Raw genomic sequence first — 17,173 nt, forward strand, 5'->3', positions numbered from 1 at the left:
GTCACGCCGGTGTTGTACGTTAAAAAATAAATGCTATCAGAGCCCTCAAAATTATACCATTAAATATGAAGAAAATTAATTATTATATTACAAATTTATTGTATTGCTATAATTAGTTACTGATGGACCTTCTGTGAAATTCTAGCCCCCCAGTGGCACAGTGGTATGTCTGCGGTCTGCTAGAAACTGGGTTTCGATACCCGTGGTGAATACAGCACAGATAGCCCATTGTGTAGCTTTGTACTTTATTACAAACAAACAAACAAAGCGTGAAATTCTGTTAATTAATAAAATACTGCCACCTAGTAGCGCAGAGGTATGTCTGCAGACTTACAATGCTAGAAACCGGGTTTCGATACCGCTGGTGGAAATAGCACAGATAAGTCTATTGTGTAGCTTTGTTCTCAACAATATAATAGTGTAAAACTTACAAAGTCTCCAAGAGAATGTAATAAGTTATTGTTTTCCATAACATTTAACATTTCATTGTTAAAATCTAACATTTCGTGCCTATATATAACTTTTTAATTATTATATCGACAAATAAGTAAAATATAAATGTTCAGCAATAAGCCGAGGATATCTTCAGTTGTTTTCAAACACAAAATTTTGATTCTGCGCAAACTCGGATGTCAAATGGTATATGTGGTCAACCCTACTACGTGGTGTTCAAACGTGGACAACACATAAAACGATTGAAAGAGAGATGGACACATTTCAAGTTAGACCTATGAGGAAAACACTGAAAATCTCCTGGCCAGAACACAATGTGATGACTGCCACGACCTCTATATTGGAGAAACAAGTAGAAAAATGGAAACCAGATTCAAAGAACACAAAAAAGTCACCTTCACACGTTTTTAAACAGTGCATATCAAATAAACACCACATAACCATAGAAAACACTCAAATACTAAATAAAGAAACAAACGTAAAATTAAAGAAGCCTTACTTATACAACAACTCAAGCCCAAAATAAACCAATATAAAGGAACACCTTTATACCTATATTAATAAATATACCCAACATCTAAGCACGCCCTCTACATTCCTACACACAATTACACAACCGCCTTCAAATATGTGGTCAGCTACCGGTCAGTAACCCTTTCTTTCTTTGTGAACCTGACGAAGACTGAAGAAGGTCGAAAAGTTGTTCGCTCTTCTACATGGTGCTATCGCTATCCATACCAGCCGTTTAAATATAAAACACAAAACAAGTAGACAAGTATTAAAAAAGTTAAAAACTGAAAGAATGATATTTTCACTCATCAAGAAAACGAACTTGTAAGTACTTTGGAAACTGTTAGTTTGTTTAGCACAAAGCTACACAATGGGCTATCTGTGCTCTGCCCACCATGGGTATCGAAACCCGTATTTTTAGTGTGTAAGTCCGCTGACATACCACTGTGCCACAAGTACTTTGGAAATATAATTAAAAGAAATGGAAAACAAAAAAGTGTTGCTAGAAGGAAATATGAATGGTAAAAGGTGAAGAGGCAGATCGAGAAATATGGGGATGGGTAACATCAAAGATTGGATAAAAACATCATGTAGTAATTGGGTTTGATTTGAATTTCGCGCAAAGCTACATGAGGACTATCTTCGCTAACCGTCCCTAATTTTGCAGTGTAAGACTATAGGGGAAGAAGCAAGTCGTCATCACCCACCGCCAACTCTTGGGCTACTCTTTTACCAACGCATAGGAGGACTGACTGTTACATTATAACATCCACACGGCTGAAAGGACGAGCATGTTTGGTGTAATGGGGATTCGAACCCGCGACCCCAACCACTTGGCCATCCCTGGCTTTCTGTAGTAACTGCGTTAAAATAGCTAAAATAAGAAAACAATGGCGCTCCATAACAGTCAACCTGCTCGAGCAGACGACATACAGTGATGATGATGAAAATCCCATGAGCGAATTTAATTTAGTACTCAATAAGTGTGTAAAACAATATTTTTTCACACACAGACAAAAACAAAGACGGGTTCACATTATAATGAACGAGAGCCTTCTGTGGTTTGTTTTCTGTAATTTTTCTCTTACAAATCGCGTACGTAAAACCACCATTGCAAATAAAGCTTAGGATAATCACGTAATTTCATACAGAGGTACCATTCATTTCAAAGAACAAAATTAGAGCGGACAAAAGTCATATTAGAAGCAGATTCTTTGTGCAGTGGACGTTTTGACCTAAGAGTATATATATATATATGTTGTTGATTTTAAATAATTCAGGAAAGATCGATTTTATTCATCCAGGTAATAGCCACTTTATGTGCATAAATAACCCTTATTTTATTTTTAATGTCATAATGTTTTGTTAGACTATACATCAACTGTCGAGACCATGTGCTCCAAACGAACAAAACTATGCGATACCTGCACGTCTGTATTGATCTGTGTGTCTTCAGACTACATTACTTTTTAATGACAACATCAGAAAACTAATTTTAAGAAGCTTCTAACTGTTGCAAAAATTTGAATTTTTATGGTACTTTTCAAAATGAACATGAGATTAATTTATATTTAACTGAATGGATTACGGCTTATTTCCAGATATTATTTCTTCGTATAACACCAATTACAGCTAATTTTCATGTATTATTTCTTCATATAACACCAATTACAGCTAATTTTCATGTATTATTTCTTCATATAACACCAATTACAGCTAATTTTCAGATATTATTTCTTCATATAACACCAATTACAGCTAATTTTCAGATATTTTCCCTTCATTTAACACCAATTACAGCTTATTTCCAGATATTTTCCCTTCATTTAACAGCATTAAAAGCTAATTTGCATATATTATTTCTTCATATAACACCAATTATAGCTAATGTTCAGATATTTTCCCTTCACTTAACAGCAATTACAGCTAATTTTCGCATATTTTCCCTTCATTTAACAGCAATTTCAGCTATTTTTTATATATTATTTCTTCATATAACATCAATTACGGCTGATTTTCAGATATTTTCCTTCATATAACAACCAATTACGGCTAATTTTCAAATCGTATTTCTTTAGAACACAAACTACAGCGCTTTTCAACTGTTACACAGTTATTGGTTGTTTTTCTTCAGGCCTTTTGCGCAATGATACTTAAGTGATGAGATTTGAATCCGTTGGCTTTGTGAAATTGGCCGTCACATTATAACATTGCTTCGGCTTAAAGGGCGAGTGTCTTTTGGTGACGAAATATAGGACTACTTATTGCACTCTTGTTTGTTGACTGTTTTTTTTTATTTCGCGCAATTCTACACGAGAGCTATAATCGCTAGCCGTCCCTCATTTAGCAGCGTAAAGCTACAAGGAAAGCAGCTAGTCATCACCACTTACCACCAAAAGGTGTATGTGGCTGGTTTGATCCTTGCGTTTTCAATTTCATTTTCCGGATGTTTTATTCTGGCATTGATGTGTGTACTTCTCCGATTTTGTTGTTATAACGTGTAAGCCTTACGAACTTTCGATTCTTTTATTTTAATCCTTCTGTACATTTCTTACAGCTGCCTTCATCTTATCTTCGTTTAAATTAATTTTCAAGGCCCGGCATGGCCAGGTGATTAAGGCATTCGCCCTTTCAGCCATGGGGGCGTTATATGTTCTATCCCGCTATTCTTCAGTAAAAGAGTAACCCAAGAGTTAGCGGTGGGTGGTGTTGACTAGCTAGCTACCTTCCCTTTAGTCCTATTAGCGTTATCAGGGTTATCAGCGTTAGCTGTCCACCCACCGCCATGTTTTGTGCGAAATTCAAATCAAATATAAATTAATTTTTGTTCATTATTTTTACGTAATTCTTATATCTCGTACTTTTAAATCTTTTCTTATATTTTTTTTTTATCTTTCATTTTCATTTCTTCTCTTCCTTGCTTTTCTCTTCACTGTTTCATCAAGTTTTCAATCTTGTTTCAAATACGTGTCGTCATCTTAAAGTTGAGTCTGGATTCAACTTTCGGCCCGGCATGGCCAAGCGTGTTAAGGCGTGCGATTCGTAATCCGAGGGTCGCGCCAAACATGCTCGCCCTTTCAGCCATGGGGGCGTTATAATGTGACGGTCAATCCCACTATTCGTTGGTAAAAGAGTAGCCCAAGAGTTGGCGGTGGGTGGTGATGACTAGCTGCCTTCCCTCTAGTCTTACACTGCTAAATTAGGGACGGCTAGCACAGGTAGCCCTCGAGTAGCTTTGTGCGAAATTCAAAAAACAAACAAACAAACGGATTCAACTTTATTTTTACCAAAATAAATCCACTCCTGAAATAAACGTTAAAATAGTTTATATTGTTGAGCGGTTTCTTTGAACTCACTCGTTAGCAAGGGTAACGGAAAGTTTATCCCAATTAGTTGTAACAAAAATACTCTAAATTGAATTTTTAGATGCACGTTGTAACGGACGTTCGATGATTAGCTAAACTTCACAAATAAACCACGCGTAACAGAAGTTCCACTTACGTGCTAATTTTCTAATATCTTTATTTCTGTGTCGGAACAAAAACTCAGCATTCACAGCACTGAGCCAACTGTATAATTTGTTGGCTACGATATATCTGAGTTGAATAAATCATGCTTTGATTAATCATTAACTGATTAACAAAGTTTGTTATAAATAACTTAAACAGTTCTAGTCAGCAAGCCACGACCATCACGTTATATTAAACTCCCTTCCGGCTAAACAACAATACAAAATTCTGAAAGATAACTTCTAGATTTAAAACACAGCCATATAATTCTGTTTAACAATCGTACGAGCATATGAATATTCTCCCATTTTTGGTAGCTTGTTTTAAAAATACAACAACTGACGTTTATAACAGCTAAACAAACCGAAATACGATTTTTAAAATTAATGTAACAAAAGTTTGGCCTGGCATGGCCTAGCGCGTTAAGGCGTGCGCTTCGTAATCTGAGGGTCGCGGGTTCGCGCCCGAATCGGGCCAAACATGCTCGCCCTCCCAGCCGTGGGGGCGTTATAATGTGACGGTCAATCCCACTATTCGTTGGTAAAAGAGTAGCCCAAGAGTTGGCGGTGGCTGGTGATTACTAGCTGCCTTCCCTCTAGTCTTACACTGCAAATTAGGGACGGCTAGCACAGATAGCCCTCGAGTTGCTTTGTGCGAAATTCAAAAACAAACAAGCCAATATCTTTTCTGTTAAATCCCACACAAAATATATATAAAAATAGGTACTACGAATATTTCCGACTGTTCTTCAACCGAAACCAATACTGGTCTCAGAGACATCTACAAGTTCTGTAGATGGTGAGCAAACACAGACCCAATTGGCGTAAAATTCAGCCAGAGATATAAGTTTATGTAAAGTATTATAACCTCATTTCTTCTCCACCAACTTTCTCTCATTCACCGACATTATTATCAGTACCAAGTCACTTCACAATGTATTCGCTGCGTTCTTTTAAGGTTGTTCGCACTTGCATAACACAAGCATCGATAACGGGTTAACCTTCTTAATAGTATGTCGACGTTTTTATCTCCCAAACATTTGAAGCGCACTCTGTTGTTCAATTACTTGAGATAAACAATCGCGAAAAACTCTGGAGAGTTTGGTTTGTTTGTTTTGAATTTCGCACAAAGCTACTCGAGGGCTATCTGTGCTAGCCGTCCCTAATTTAGTAGTGTAAGACGAGAGGGAAGGCAGCTAGTCATCACCACTCACCGCCTACTCTTGGTCTACTTTTTACCAACGAATAGTGGGATTGACCGTAACATTATAACGCCCCCACGACTGAAAGGGCGAGCATGTTAGGTGTGGTGGGGATGCGAACCCGCGACCCTCAGATTACAAGTCACACTTCTTAACACGCTTGACCATAGTGGGCCACTCTGAAAAGGTATCATAAAACTCATTTTCAGGTCGTCTATCTTAAACGCTTGCAAAGGAAAAAGGACGATGACCCAAAAGTGGAGAAAATTGGGGCAATAGGTCACAAATCACCAAAATCTTCCCCAATTCAAATCACAGAAAAATTGTCACAGTCGGTCACTTTGTTTTGTATTTGAGCACAAAGTTACACAATGGTTTCTAGCGTTATAATTCCACAGACTTTCCATTGTTGGCACTAGGAGGCACCGATCACAAATATGGATAAAATAAATGTAAATTTTGTTCACACACTCTCCATGGCGTAAAACTCTTTACAGTTAAGCCTACATTTCTCGTTAACTTACTTGTTTTTCGTAAATAATACTCTATAGAAGTGAACCAATCTCTTTCCTCTTTTTCCAAATCACGGCCCCACACAGCCATGTGGCTATGGCGCTCGACTCGTAATCTGAGGGTCGCGGGTTTGAGTCCCCACCATACCTAATCTGCTCGCCCTTTCAGCCGTGGGGATGTAATAATGTGACGGTCAATCTCACTATTCGTTGTTGAAAGCTCAAGAGTTGGCGGTCGGTGGTAATGACTAGCTACCTTCCCTCTGGTCTTACACTACTTAATTAGGGATGGCCCGCGCAGATAGCCCTATTTAGCTTTGCGCAAAATTCAAAAACCAAACGAAGTTTTCTAAATCTCTCTTTTCCCATAGGCTGAGTAGTGTGCATGGAGGCTAAAAAACTGGTTTAGATATATGTAGCTGGCACATTACAGATAGTGCATTGTTTGACGTCTTTATTTTTTGTTATCACTCTTTGCAACGTTTGTACGTGTTATTATTCCAATAAGGGATATCACCGTGCAGAAAATATACGGTATATTAACACACTTATTATGGTATTAAAGGCGAGAACTCCGAAAAACACCGATTGTAAGGTATTTACATTAAATTAAAAATAAAAACCATGATTTTAGGAAAGTTAAATAAAACTAAAAACAGTTAACTTAAACACCGATTTTAAAAGAAAGAACACTAGAAAGCGGAAGTTTAAAAAATGATATTCAATCAGAGACTTCTCTGTATCTTTAAGGTAAAACTGACAGTGTAGAAAATGATATTCCATTAGAAATGTATTTGTGTTTTAAGGTGAAACTGACAGAGTAGAAAATGGCATTTCCTTAAACATGTCCTTGTGTCTTTAAGATGGACGCAGCACAGACAGTCCATAGTTTAGTTTTGGGCTTAACTATAAAGATAAAAAACACTACTGGAATATTTACAGATAATCTTTAAATAAAACATAACAGAGAAAGCCTAGTGACCTAATAATAGTCCCCATTTCCTGTCGAGTATATCGGTAAACTTATGGACTTACAGCGCTAAAATCCGGAATTCGATTCCCCACGGTGGAAATAACCTCGATAGCTCACTGTGTATCATTATGGTAATACAAACAAACAGGATGTATTGGTTATAATATTTAAAAGTAACAAGTAAGACACGTGATATTTATGTTTTGATATTTTGATCTAAGCGAGAACTATCGGGAGGCCCGACATGGCCAGGTGGGTTAAAGCGTTCGACTCGTCAACTGAGGGTCGCGGGTTCGAATCCCCGTCGCACTAAACGTGTTTGTCCTTTCAGCTGTGGGGACGTTATTATGTCACGGTCAATTCCACTTTTTTTTTTTGTAAAAGAGTAGCCCAAGAGTTGGCAGGTGGTGATGACTAGCTGCCTTCCCTCTAATATTAAACTGTTAAATAAGGGACGGCTAGCGCAGTTAGCTATCGTGTAGCTTTGCGCGAAAGTTAAAAACAAACAAACAAACAGAATTATCGGTACGAGGAAAACGCACAGAAAATAAAATAGTAATTTCAGTGTTCAGTCAAAACCTATAAAAACTTCTACAATAATCTCTTATGAAACTGTATTTCTAAAGTTGGCTTACGTATTCAATAGTGATATAAACTTATTCAACGTTCTAGGTAAATATACGTGTGTGTACTTTCGCAGCCTAATTTCACAGAAAGTTGTTTGTTATTGACAGCTATTAAGTAAAGAATACTTAAACAAACTGTTGCCTTGACTGATTTACAGAGTGTGTTGACATATTTCTATAATCAGGGAAAGTGTTTAACCCTCTATATACGTTGTTAAACAACTCGTTCTAATGAAAGCGTTATTAACACAAACTCTGTATGGGCTCTTAAGCCTAACCGGATATCTCTGCAAATCAAACAGCATTTAAAGTTTTAGGAGCAAAGCTTTTTATTACTATCTCTATTAGTTAAGCTTCAATCACAGTGACTTTAGACCTTTAAACTAAGCTCGCTCATAAAACCATTTGTTAGTGCAGGTGTATCGTCAGATAAGATATAATGGTGTCCGCTTTCACAAGTTTAAGTAGTGCCATCTAACAACATCTTCAGAAAATAAAATAAACAACAACAATGAACTGTAATATTTGAGTGTTAGAAAGAGTTCTCAAAACTCTGCTACAATGAAAAATCTACATTAAAAGAACGACATTAATAACGGTCCTGGTTAATATAAGACAGTATCGACACGACATTAATAACGGTCCTGGTTAATATAAGACAGTATCGATACGACATTAATAACGGTCTTGGTTAATATAAGACAGTATCGATACGACATTAATAACGGTCCTGGTTAATATAAGACAGTATCGATACGACATTAATAACGGTCTTGGTTAATATAAGACAGTATCGATACGACATTAATCACGGTCTTGGTTAATATAAGACAGTATCGATACGACATTAATAACGGTCATGGTTAATATAAGACAGTATCGATACGACATTAATAACGGTCTTGGTTAATATAAGACAGTATCGATACGACATTAATAACGGTCTTGGTTAATATAAGACAGCATCGATACGACATTAATAACGGTCTTGGTTAATATAAGACAGTATCGATACGACATTAATAACGGTCTTGGTTAATATAAGACAGCATCGATACGACATTAATAACGGTCTTGGTTAATATAAGACAGTATCGATACGACATTAATAACGGTCCTGGTTAATATAAGACAGTATCAATGATAAATAACTGCTTCCCTTACATAAGAACATTACGTAAGAACATTAATTTGACACTCCACCAAAACAAAACAGTATTTTAATGAGATAATAAATACACCACGTTGTTTATTAAAAATGATATGTTTGGAAAACTTTTAAAGCATGCGGACCTCGCTGCTCTCCTTCAGCTGCTTTCAGGAAGAGGAATATGTTGACAAGGGCTGTCTTATGAAGCACAATGCGACTGAAGGAAGTCAAAACAAATTACGACTAACAGTAGTGATATAAGTGTACATAGTCTCATACTTCAAGCAGTTAATTTCAGTTTTAAATACACGTTTCGTAGCTTTATACAGTTTGAATTATGTGTACTGCAGGGCCCCGGCATGGCCAGGTGGGTTAAGGCGTTCGATCATAATCTGAGGGTCGCGGATTCGAACCATCGTCGCACCAAACATGCTTGCCCTTTCAACCGTGGGGGCGTTATAATGTTACGATCAATCCCACTATTCGTTGGTAAAAGAGTAGCCCAAGAGTTGGCGGTGGGTGGTGATGACTAGCTGCCTTCCCTCTGTATTAGGGACGGCTAGAGCAGATAGCTCTCGCGTAGCTTTGCGCGAAATTCAACTAACTGGAGTTTCATGACGTCTTTTTGCGTGTGTGTGTGGTTGAATAACTTTGTAAAGCCAGCCGTTAGGGAAAGAGAAAAGGCAGATTGAGATAACAGATTCAAAATAAAGCAATAGAGACGAATTCCTCAGTACCACTGGTATCTGGTATATGTGTATACCCAATTAATATTGAAACTGACAATTTATGAATTACTTATTTATTACCCCCCAGTGGCTCAGCGGTATGTCTGCGGACTTACAACGCTAAACACCGGGTTTCGATACCAGTGGTGGGCAGAGCACAGATAGCCCTTTGTGTAGCTTTGTGCTTAATTCAAAATAACAACAAACAACAACTTATTTATTACTTGTACGCGGCTTTAAAAACCACAATAAAATAAACTTTTAAACGCAAGGTATAAAATGACATTAAATACGTGTAAAGATGAACAGTACTGCTTAACAGTTTCAAAATATTGAACAAAAAGTTATTGTTTCGTCAGTGAAAAGCTACACTGTCCACCCCAGAAAAACCATCCAAAGAAGTTTGTGACGTAAGATCGTGTATACGCCGCTAACGAAAATATAAAGCAACTCATAATGAATAATACACTTCGATTTATATACAAACTTTGAGAAACAAATAGTGTTAGACAACATTAACTGCTAGTGTACATATCTGTATATATAAAGTTTCCAAACACTATCGCTTATGAGCTTTGTTGGTTGGTTGGTTGGTTGGTTGGTTTTTGGAATTTCGCACAAAGCTACTCGAGGGCTATCTGTGCTAGCCGTCCCTAATTTAGCAGTGTAAGACTAGAGGGAAGGCAGCTAGTCATCACCACCCACCGCCAACTCTTGGGCTACTCTTTTTAACAACGAATAGTTGGATTGACCGTAACATTATAACGCCACCACGGCTGGGAGGGCGAGCATGTTTGGCGCGACTCTGGCGCGAACCCGCGACCCTCAGATTACGAAGCGCACGCCTTAACGCGCTAGGCCATGCCAGGCCCAATGAGCTTTGTAACTTACAAAGTTTATCAGCAATGGGATTAAACTTACCATCTTTGTTTTGAATTTCACGCAAAGCTACATAAGCGCTATCTGCGCTAGCCGTTCCTAATTTAGCAGTGTAAGACTAGTCATTACCACCCACCGCCAACTCTTGGGCTACTTTTTTACCAATGAACAGTGGGATTGACCGTCACATTATAATGCCCTCAGAGCTGAAATGGTGAGAACGTATCGGAATTCGAATCCACGACCCCAACTACCTAAAATGCCGGGCCTAAACTTATCGCGAAGGAATAAATTTCTTTATTTCTTTGTAGTCAAAAACGTTAAAAGCAGATAGAAATTTTTTGACATTGAAGAAGTATATTGATACGATAGATGCCTTAAGGTTAAGAAACGTATCAAAGTTTTAACTCGCATAGAACGTTAAAGCTTTTTAAATGGTAATTGTTAGGGAAAATTAACACTTTGTCGTTACATCATTTTAAAACATTTGGTATTTTCAACCTGACTGGCACCGTATGCAACATATGGTCTGAATGTTCAGGTCATTCTCACCTCGAATGAGGTTCAACCATCCTTAATTTTAAACTGTTGAAACAAGACGAAGGACTACCAATTAATATCATCCAGTGTATGTGCACGGATAGTCTTAAACCAATAGCGGGATATTTACCTGTTACTTTTATAACACACCAACAGATAAAAGTGTGAAGCATGTTCAACGGTGTGTCGCAGATTCGAGCCTTGGACCACAGACCAGAACGCTAACCATTGTGCCACACTTGACTGCCATTGTCATCTAATTATTTTAGAACAATTTAAAATATAACAGCACGTAATTCTAATTTTAAAATATGACGCACAAAATTTAAAAAGAACAAATTAACATTGACTATAGAAGCGAGCACAACAAGGTAATGCTGCTTTTAATTTGAATGACTAACTGGAAATACGATGAATACGCTTTTGTTAAAAAATGCACTGTGTTAAAGAGCTTATGTTGTAATAAATAATAAAACGTACCTGCTACTCAAAAGAATTATTAAAACAAAAATCCATTAGCAACTTTAACTATGTTTTAATTACAAAAATCACGACGCTTTTGAATTATTATTTGTTGGTTCTTTTTTGCTTTATAGAATAACAGACAACGTTCCAAGTCATTTAAACACAAATATAAAGCTGAATGAGCCATACGATACAAAGAACCGTAAATAACAAATTTAGATCACCAAAACAAAATAAAAATTATTTACACAGAATGCGTAAATAAAGCAAAATCACATCGGGCTATCTGCTGAGTCTACCAAGGAGAATCGAGCACCTGATTTCAGGGTTGTAAATTCGTAGACTTACCGCTTTACCAGCGGGGGAAATTTACACAGATGGCGCTGTTTTTAAACCATCAATTTGTTTTCATGTCACTTGCGGGCGGATGGGGTTCGGAAGAGTCTACTTACTCTTTTACGTTTAGTAATTTTACGTTTTGGCCTGTTCGTTTAAACACTGTATATTCTCCCGATAGCTCAGAGTTATCCAAGATTTCGAGGCTCGTACCCACGATAGAAACAATACAGATAGTCCGTTGTGTAGCTTTGAAGCTATCAATAAACACTCAGTGCAAAGAAATAACCAAAGTTAATTCTCAGAGTGAAAACACTAATTCTCTACGTACAGTACAAACCCCCGATGAGATGGGTTTTGTTTGGTTTGTTTTGAATTTCGCGCAAAGCTACACGAGGGCTATCTGCGCTAGCCATCCCTAACTTAGCAGTGTAAGACTGGAGGGATGGCAGCAAGTCATCATCACCCACCACCAACTCTTGAGCTACTCTTTTACCAACGAATAGTGGGATTGACCGTAACATTATAACGCCCCCACGGCTGAATGGGCGAGCACGTCTAGTGAGACGGTGATTCGAACCCACGACCCTCAGATTAGGAGTCGAGTGCCTTAACCACCTGGCTATGCCGGGCCATAAAGTGAAGTAATGTATCATTATTTCCTAAGTTTTTCTCTGTTGTTTGGAAACTTCTGTTTTTGTGTCATACGTGTATTGAATAAATCAAGCCTACTGACTGTTTTCTGTAAAAATTCATATTTTCTTAAGGTATTATAAAACTAGTATTTATGGCAGAGATAATAAGGATCTTTACTGCTGTTCCTAATATGCACTACCAAATACCATCTACGTGAAGAGATGGATTATCTTCCACTACGTAAAACGCAGGAAATATTTTGTAATATCGCACGGATTCGAACCAGAATCACTAGCTCTAAAGTGCAGAACTCTAACTTGCTGGCAATGAAAATAATAGTAAAATCACAAATATCTAAGTCTTTATAAGAACTAATCTACAGAGTGTTTGTTGTATTTCATACATCTGTTCATCACCACACACACTAACAAGTTATGAAACAACTCTTTTCTCTTAAAAAAAACAACCAAAAAAAACACTGAAATACACGATTAAACACATGTTTAAACCATGAACTGATGTCAAACGTATGTTAAAATAACCTAAATATCTAACATATTTTACTAAAATAAAATATACATACATATAAATCGCAGTGTCATCTCGCTTTTTAGGTATTTTGACTTTGTATTTGTCAATTGTTTATAAAAATCAATGATTTCTTTTACTAAAATATAAAACACTTAAAACTACATACAAACCACTTCCTATCGAAAAATTCAAACACTAGACTTTTAAAGACATCACTTCAGTGATCAATCACAAATTTATTTCATTGAATAATTGGTTATTATTAGATATAATTCCTTTTAATGAAAATGAATTTGAGTTTCCTTATGTCCAAATTTCTTGACTTTTGATAAATTTTAGTATAAAAATATTTTCTCGTGTAAAATAGGTAAGCAATATCCTTCCGATGTTTTTGGTATTCTGACTTTGTATTTGTCAATTATCTATAAACTAAAACATAAAAATATATAATTATACTTAAAAGACTGTTTCTATATATACATATATATAATTAAGTATATATATATATATACGTAAATTTTATGCACTTGACGGTTAGAAATCTTAAGTTATAAGCACAATTAATCGTAATCAATCTTAAACATTTTAAGCCTAAACCACGTATATCTTGAAAATTATATTAGTTTTTTAATTATTTTAAAACTATATTTTAAGAAAACGTAAATAAGTCGGCGATTACTTTAAATGATATTTAGAAACATCATGAAAAAATTAATAAAAACAAAAGTTATGACTACATTTTATAGCAGCCTCTAAATTTCAAACTTACATTTATACGTAACTTGAGTTTCGAAAGGACTCCAACTATCAACATCTCTTTTGCAAATAAAAAAATTTACGGTAGTTTAATACGAATATTGAGCACCTACCCACTCGTCCGATTTTTGTTTAAAACGTTCGAATCGTTACGTCCATAAACTTATTAATTCGGAATTGTACGTTGAGTTTACACGTTCATACATGACGAACCCTCACAGAGAAATAGTTCCCATTATTTGAACTCTGATATCCTTGTGATATCAGTCCTCTTTAAAGAATTCACTCGTTGCTACGCGTGCAAATGTATGAATAACAATTTTTTTCTTTTAAACTCACTTCCCTAAAAATAATAACATGGTTACCTACACATGTGTACGTGTGTGGGCTCGGTAATTTCAGTTCAATTAATTCAGCTTGGTAATTAAACGTCCCTCGAGAATTCGTATTCACAGAGCAGGCAAAATTCCTTTGTGAAACAACCATTATTCTTAACGTTTATATTACACCTACCTCCTGTAATGTTTGTTTTTCCGCCTCCACCCTTCTTCTCGATAGCTTTGAAGTTCCGTACAAGAGCCGAAGAAGATGGACCTAAACTAACACCTGTTTATCGTTCGATTAGATTGCATTAGGCTTAAGAACCATGTTGTTTTAGCCTATCCTGTAGGTTTTCTTTTCTCTGTTTGTCAGAACGTACAAAATAAAGGGGTCAACTGTTATTACTAGACCCGAAACCGTGATGATAATCACCCTTCCCAATAGAATTCCTTGCGTCTTGGTCCTGCTGTTGCTTCAGGACTGTTATAATATCTCTGTAAGCAGTAAGTATACCTTATCGGCTCATTCATCTCCAATATTGACCACTGGCGGCGCCACTGTACAACAAAATGGGTGACGCTTTTATCTAGCAGCCAGGGCAGGCGAGCTGAATAGCTTTGATTATGTTTAAATTGATTTTCTCCCTTAGCTGCGTACCAATTTTGCTCATCGCTGAACGTTCAGATATGCTCTAATCTTCGTAGCAACGGGGAAAATTAAAGCAATAATTCCACCTTCAACAGAACACGACCGTTACCGAGCTTTTGTTTGCTTGGTTTTCTTTCTTTTTTCCGCATATTTCTCGAACGAACTTAAAGCAACAGTTAACATTAAATGATTTCTGGAAGAAAAAAAAAACTACTTCAGAATCGTGTAAATGCCTAATCGATAAGCACGTGCCTTTAGCCGCATACTTCGTTCTGTAGTTCACTTGTCTTCAGACGACTTTGATTCAATGAATGATCCCAATAAAGTTGAAAAATGAATAAAGTTTTGAAAAGTGAATGAAAGTTCACTCATTATTCATATAAAAATCCACAACGGCTAAAAGTAGCAAAAATTTTGTTTTAGTTATGTTTTTGTTTTTTATTAATTTCGCGCAAAGCTACACGAGGGCTATCTGTGCTAGCCGTCCCTAATTTAGCAGTGTAAGACTAGAAGGAAGGCAGCTAGTTATCAACACCCACCGCCAACTCTTGGGCTACTCTTTTACCAACGAATAGTGGGATTGATCGTCACATTATAACGCCCCCCCGGCTGAAATGGAGAGCATGTTTGGTGCGACGGGGATTCGAACTCGTGAATTTAGTGATGCCAGAAAAGCAAGATCAATACACGTTCTTGAACAAGCAAACAAAAACAGTTCTGTAAATAACACATATCACTAGTTTTGTTACACAATCATTCGGTTAAATATAACTTAAAGAAATCCTAAATTGTCAGGTATGGCTACCAACAACGAAAGTTTAAAAGTATGACTATATAACAAAGGAAGTTACAATATATGGCTATACAACAGTACGTGCAAGGTGTTGCTCCACAGTAAAATATATAAAGCAACATACATAAGAATTCTACAGAATAAACAATGACCATTAATCGCTTGTAATTAGTTTTCGACCAATTAAAACTCAAGATACTTTCGCTAAAGTACATAGAAGTTTGTAAATCATGTTACTTAGTAATTTAATAATAATAAAAATATATGGAAAAAATTAATTGATTTACAATCGTTTTACTTTTAATTATAAAATAGTGTCGGCTGAAACATTTGGACCCGGCATGCACAGGTAGTTAAGGCGCTCTACTTATAATCTGAGGGTGGCGGGTTCGAATCCACGTCACATCAAACATGCTCGCCCCTTTTAACTATGAGTGCGTTTTAATGTGAGGGTCAATCCCACTATTCGTTGGTAATAGAGTAGTCCAAGAGTTGGCGGTGGGTGGTGATGACTCGGTGTCTTCCTTCTAGTCTTACACTGGTAAATTAGAAACAGCTAGCGCAGATAGCCCTCGTATAATTTTACGCGAATTTCAAAAAGCAAAGAAACTTAAATATTTGACTTAGGCCTGTTGACTGACATACGCGGTTCGTCACGTCATATACCTGAAGTGGAAGATACTACAAGCGCTACACCTGTCGTTCGTTTTATCTTTGAACTTGGAAAGTCCGACTAATTGCAGAAAATTCCAAAACCTTTTCATACATTGAAAATGAAACTCTTAGGGTAAAACCAAACGAGCGATTTATTTTTTCAATGTGATCTTTATTTGCTAATAATTCGTCCGAATGCACTCACTGTTTGAAGTGAGCTAAACTAGATATGCGTTGATGTGTATAGGCAATTCATTTATTTATTTTGGTACACGACTGGATGCGAGTTCTTAACGAAAAGAATAAACCGTGATGAATACACAGAACTAGTTTTAATCGCTTGCCTTTACTTCAGTGAAGGTTAATAAATTGGTTATATTGATAAACGTAGACTCGGAGAATTAAGAAACTGAAGATGACATTGGAGTTCCAAATAGTTATCTTATGTATATGTCATATCCTTAGTGATCTACAGCGAAAAAAAAAGTTCCCTAGTGACACAGCGATATGTCTGCGAAATTACAATGCTGGAAACCGGGTTTCGATACCCGTGGTGAGCAGACCACAGATGACCTATTTTATCGCTTTGTGCTTAACAACAAACAAAATGCTGGGGAAAAGTGAGTAAATTTGTTAGTTGCACACACAGCACCAGGATTTAGATTGTCTTAGTCTTTATTGGCCCGCGTCTTTAAATAGAATATTGGTAGTTGTTTGTGTGTTTCTTCACTCCTTTCGTTATTCGGTCGCGCACATTCACCAATAGTTTACATCGAACTATTTCCTTTCATTAGGTCGCGTATGTTTACAAACAGTTCACGTATGAAAATAACACTTGTTTACAAAACAAACTTACCACCGCTCATGTACACATAAATACCCTTCTAATCACTTTGGCGGTAACTAAATCTGGGGGCAGTTTTAATGTCTAGAGCAGGCGGTCTTGATCTAA

General features: G+C 36.7%; 1 protein-coding gene across 4 annotated transcripts in view; it reads right to left on the bottom strand.

Moving 5' to 3' along the window:
- LOC143227864 (neprilysin-1-like) overlaps window positions 1-17,173 on the bottom strand; it is a 75,243-nt gene that overhangs the window by 43,077 nt on the left and 14,993 nt on the right. The window contains exon 1 of one of the 4 annotated variants that reach the window (XM_076459216.1): window positions 14,319-14,666. The exons of 2 other annotated variants lie outside the window; for them this stretch is intronic. The gene's annotated coding sequence lies outside the window, so the exon portion shown is untranslated. Of the gene's footprint in view, window positions 1-14,318; window positions 14,667-17,173 lie in introns of those variants that run through there. One more of the 4 variants, XM_076459214.1, reaches the window with a different exon arrangement.

The sequence above is a fragment of the Tachypleus tridentatus genome, chromosome 10 (assembly GCF_004210375.1).
Source record: "Tachypleus tridentatus isolate NWPU-2018 chromosome 10, ASM421037v1, whole genome shotgun sequence".
In the NCBI taxonomy this organism is placed as follows: domain Eukaryota; kingdom Metazoa; phylum Arthropoda; class Merostomata; order Xiphosura; family Limulidae; genus Tachypleus; species Tachypleus tridentatus.